Source organism: Mus caroli, chromosome 2, assembly GCF_900094665.2.
Source record: "Mus caroli chromosome 2, CAROLI_EIJ_v1.1, whole genome shotgun sequence".
NCBI lineage: Eukaryota > Metazoa > Chordata > Mammalia > Rodentia > Muridae > Mus > Mus caroli.
In genome coordinates, this window is record NC_034571.1 from 147817657 (window position 1) to 147823387 (window position 5731).

Below are 5731 nucleotides of genomic sequence, written 5' to 3' on the forward strand. Positions count from 1 at the left end.
AAAAAGAAAAAGAAAGAAAGACAGAAAGAAAGGAAAGAGAAAAAGAAAAAGGAAAAGGAAAAGAAAGGGGGCATTAAGAACTACTTTCGGGGTGGTAGCACACTCCTGGAGTCCCTAGCACCCAGGGGTCAGAGGATCAGAAGTTCAAGGTCATAATGAGTTAGAGACCAGCCTGGGCTACCTAAGCCAATGTGGCAAAACAACCCAAAAAGCCATCGAGATGGTTTGGCAGGCAAAGGTGCTTGCTACCCAATCTGGCAACTGGAGTTTGTTCCCCAGGACCCACACAACGGAAGGAGAGAAGGGACACTTATAAGGTGTTCTCTGACCTTTACATGCACACACATGTGAGCAAATGAGTGTAATTTAAATTATTATTATCTTTCATACATGTGCGGAGGTATGCATGTGTGTACTCATGTATATGTGTATGCCTGTGCACCATTTGTGTGCAGTGCCCATGGAGGGCAGAACAGAGCATCAGATCCCAGGAACTAGAGCCACAAGCAGTTGTGAGCCACCGTTTGGGTTTTGGGTTTGGTTTTTGGTTTTTTTGGTTTTTTTGAGACAGGGTTTCTCTGTGTAGCCCTGGCTGTCCTGGAACTCAGAAATCCGCCTGCCTCTGCCTCCCAAGTGCTGGGATTAAAAGCGTGTGCCACCACGCCCAGTCACCATTTGGGTCTTAATCACGGAGTCCAGCTCCAGTAATTAAAATTCTATTTTACATTACTTTTAGTTAAGGTCTCTCTATGTAATACCAGCTTGTCCAGAACTTACTTTGTAGATGAGGCTGGCCTGAACTCACAGAGATCCGCCTGCCTCTGCCTAGGTGCTGGAACTAAACATGTACACCGCCACACCAGGCTAGAAATTTTTCAGTGAAACAAAACCACCACTACCTAATGGCTCCAATCACAAATGTGTAAGGACAAATGAATTTCAGTGCAAATGGCCTCATGTTGGAGACCTGAGAAAGTTTACATTAGGAGGACGCATTTAAGTGGCCCTGAGAGCTGGCCCTGCAGACAAGAGTGAACCTGTTAAGACCCAGGTTCAGATCCCATTGCCGTCTTATACCTGCCTGTAACTCCTGTTCTAAGGATATTGACACCTCTGACCTCTGCAGACACTGGCCTTCATGTACACACACATACAAAGGCACACACACACACTTTAAAACATCCTTAAGTGGACTTGGGAAAGGAGTCTGACAGGACAGGGAGAGACTGAAGAGAGGAGGCCCTTCCAACAGAGGAAACAAGATGTGCAGAAGTGAGGGATGGAATATTTGGGGGCCACCAGACAGACGAATAGGCGGGAACACTGCCCCCTATGTTAGGGAACATCTCAAGGGCTGCTTAGAAGAGCTTTTGGTGAAAGGCAAGACAAGGGGATGTCTGTGAGGAACAAGGAGCCTGGGAGGTTGCAAGAGCGGGGACACAGAGCTGCTGGTACCACAAAGGGATTGCTGTAGACACATAATTCCTGTGAGACTCATGAGATGCCGATTAAACTCATCAGACACTTGCAGTCTGTGGCACTTCACCAAACATCAAGGGTTAAAACTTGGGCACCACATGGTCACCCACTGGGGACAAGGGCCATGGTGCTGCTCTTTTCTGGGATACAGAAGAAAGCCCATCACTATACAACACGGGCTACAGAGTGTTACTTAGCTTGACAGGTTCAAGAAACTGCCAAATATCCTTCAGAACCTCGTGTGGAGATGAAGTCTTGCTTAACCATCCTTCCCACACCCATACGGATAGGACCTTTAGGAAGTGGGGCTACCTGAAGAAAGGGCATTGCAGGGGACTGGCTTTGAGGATAATAGTGGTTCCTCATCTCTGGTCCAAACTTTCTACTTAGCCATCCACCAAGATGTGAACAAGCAACCTCGCTCCCCTGCTACATGCCTACAGCCACATCTTCCATTGCTCAATGGACTGTGTCCTCTCAGACATGTGAGCCACAGCTAATCCTTCCTCCCTTAGGTGACTTCGCTCAGGTATTTTATCCTAGAGATGAAAAAGTGACTCTTTCAGGATCCAAAGTAAATCATCCGGGAGTGCAGGGGCCTGTGGAATTCAGGGAACGGTGACTTCGAATGGACGATGAACTCGGGGTCACCAGTATCAGGGTATTCCTCAGTCTCTCAGGCAGTCAGCTAAGCCACTTCTGAGACCTGAGCTCTAGCCCCAGCCCTAAGTGGCAGGCGACCTTGGTAACAACCTTCCTAACACCCATCACCGAGAAACCAAGTGTTCAAACACATGCGCCTATAGGAGGGCACTTTATATTCAAACCATAGCATAGTAAGTCAAACCAAGTGATTTTTATCCTGGGGGTCACAAACTGGTCTCTGGAAGCCAGACGAGGCAAAAAGGGTTGGGTTTAGACTCAGAAAACCTGGATTCCAGTCATAGCCCGGGTAGATCTTTTGGATGTCTTGAGCAGGGCTGACCCCTCTGAGGCTGTTTTGTCTTTCAAATGCCCTGCACACAGAACTGTTCTCAGGTGCACATGAACTTGTTTACATTCCAACGTTAAGTTAACAGCATACCCGGGAAGTCTCGGGGAAATCGAATGCTGGGAGCACACGGGGCTCTGAGTAAGACCTGCCTTGTTTATACAAAACTAAAGCTAAAGCCAGCCCCAGTGCTTTACAGTCATGGACAATTTTCAAAAGTAAAGAGAGAATTGTGGAGTTCGTGGCTGGAAAATATGAGATTGGTGGGAGCTGGGAGTGTAAGCCATGACCTTTCCTACCTGCCTTCAAGCCAGGCCACATGAACCACTGTTGCTTTGTGCTCTCGGAGTTGTGTGTGTGTTTCTCCCCCTAGGTACACAGTATGGCTGACGTTGCTTATATACCCGTCTCTCCCACCAGACTGTGAGCTACTCAAGCTTGGGTCACAAGAGGCAGGACTGAATCATTTTGGCACCCGACCACCTGGCCCAGGACAGGGGCTAAGACAGGCATGCTGATAATGAACCCTTACAAGGTCGCCTGCCACTTAGGGCTGGGGCTAGAGCTGAGGTCTCAGAACTTGCCTAGTTTGAGGCCTTGGAGTCAGCACCACAAACAAAAGCAAGGGCCACTCACAGCATGTCCTATCCTATGCCACAAATGATTTTATTTTGTTTTATTTTGCTGAAAGAACACTTTGCATGCTTCTGGAACCCCACAAATATGACTACATTTCTTTCTACTGCTTCATCTAATGTGCTTTGGTGAAAGAGTCAGAACAGGCAAGAGTTGGAGCTCACTGCTCAATGACGCGAGGATGTGATGTCACCCAGCCCTCTGAATACCCACTGTGTTCTTCTTGCTTATGTGCAGGTTGTTCTCCTAACTATGGAAGATGACCGGAGCCAGGAACGCACGACAGGGGCGGCCAATGTTAAGGCAAGGCACCACTACTAGGAAAGTATTTACCGGACCTGCTCAGTCGGCAGTTAGCTTGCAGACCGTAACACGCCAACCAGCATTGATGCTGAAGGGGCTTCTGGGGTCACCTGACTTAGTGACCCGGAAGGAGGAAAGCAGTGGTGGAGGGAAGCTCAAACACAGAAAGAGGCAGATCCGGGCTAATGCATCCGGTTCCCACCAGAGCAGGATTAGACCGGACAAATGGTGCTATTCTGCCACCTGAAGGTATTTCCAAAGATCCCGAGAGAAGGCTGCCACAGCTAAGGGTGGCTTTCAGGTGCCATGGCTCAGGCTGGATTAGACATGAGAACGTCCATTTCTGAAGGACAGTGCAGTCTCCATCACTGCAGCACATGACCTCAGGCAGCAGACGAAGGAGCCTGGGCCCGAGCTCCTGGACTCACCCCACTGGGCCCTGTGGCCGGAGCTTCCCTCTGCTGACCCCCTACCCGACTCCACTCCCTCACCCTGTGCAGGGTCCCGTCTCCGCAGTGCCAGAGCGTCCTCTACAGAGCATGTTGCCTATGAATACATAGCTCCCCCAGCAGAAGATGGCATGGGGCTGTTTGCTTATTAAAATCTTATCCTGTCCATAACGCTTCGCTTTTTATAAAAACCCATACATACTGAGCCACCACATGGGAAGGGAGACCTTTATATGTTACTCATATTTTCCCATTTATTTAAGCTATTAAAATTCATGCAGATATTTTATAAGCCATCAGGATTCGGCGACTGCTATTACTGAATGTTTAATAATAAACTAAACAGAAGAAATCAGAGGGTTAAATGATGACTGCAATTCCTGTAATGACTTAATTAAATTTTTATTGAGTACATAAACTATGATGTCACTTCTAGCCAACCGTGGCCCTGCTTTCTCAGCATGTCACAGGGTGGGAGCGCTCAATAGGAGGCGAGGCTAAATGAGCAGTCGCTCTCTGCTGGGGTGGGGGAGGGAGCGAGGCTCATGTAACACACTCAATAAATTATCCGTTCATTTTTAAACAAAGTCCATGAGTTATAATATATTTGCCATGCACTTTTTATGACATAATAAAAATGTTACCTTAAGGATTATTTAACACATACTACAAATGTTATAGCAGAGGCAGGCACAAGGGGCAAAGAAAACAAACACGAGCGGGCCAGGGACGGGTCCTGGAGTTTATGTCCCGGGGGAATGGCACAGTATATTAAAAGGGGAATGCAAAAAACAGGGGGCACACGTGTTCAGGGTTACTAATCAGCAGATTAATGAATGAGACGGCCGACAGGGAGCACAACCAGAGGGGTCTTGCAAGGCCCACATTTAATTAATGGGAGTATTCTCAAGGAGGGACATGGGCTTTAAAGAGATGCCGGTTCATCTGAGGCCAATCACTGGTCTGTCCCCTCTCACTGCTGCAGTCCTTAAGGACGTTTATAGACTGCTTAGCAGAGGACGAGACCATGGTGTAGCCTGAAGGAGATTGAGCTGTAACCTCTGTGAGCTCTGGCCTTCACGGTTTTGTTAAGTCATTTTTTTGACCCCATTCCCTTGTGACCCCCATGTTCATTTAGGCCTTGGTCAGAGTCAACTCTGCCATTTTTTTTGCAGCATGCTCCCCTGTTCTTAGCCACACTAACAGGAGTCCTTCTTGTCTTTACTGATGGATGGGATGCTAGTTCCTGCTCATCTTCAAAGATCTAGAAAGATCTCCAAAATACTTTCTCTCTAGTCTACAGGTGCCAAAAACAATGTGACGCCAGGAACCGGTCACGCAAGTAGCTACTACCAAGTGTTAAGCATGCTAATAGCATATATCATCAGCTCAACTGATCCTTTCCGAGGGTCTCTGAGGGGTATTATCTTATCTCCATTCTTTGAAATTCCAGTTTTGCTGGTTGAGATCTCTGTCTAAACTCTAACTAGGCTGATGATGTGTGGAAGAGCAAGGGACATGGTTGGCGGTAAGAACTGCAGAACCAGCAGTCTCATTTCTGAATGGTCATGTGGTGTAAGCAGGGCTTTTCCTTAGGTTTGTTAACATGCAAATCAAGCAAGAAAAGCATGTGCCAGGCATGGTGGCACATGTCTTATAGTCCCAGCACTTGGGAGGCAGACATATCAGAAGTTCAAGGTCAGCTTTAGTCTACAAAAGGAGTTTGAGGCCAGCCTGGGCTACATCTTGAAATCAAACTATCAAATCTAAACAGATGGCTGTCCTTGGAAATCGCCATCACTAATCCGGTTAACAGGCATTCGACTATAACGCTGAAAAGCAGCTGATGCGATACATTAAGATCTTGAGACAA

The 5731-nt window shown here is 47.5% G+C and overlaps 1 protein-coding gene across 3 annotated transcripts in view; it reads right to left on the reverse strand.

Moving 5' to 3' along the window:
• LOC110311004 (ubiquinol-cytochrome-c reductase complex assembly factor 1) overlaps window positions 1–5731 on the reverse strand; it is an 84187-nt gene that overhangs the window by 11284 nt on the left and 67172 nt on the right. The window lies entirely within an intron of this gene.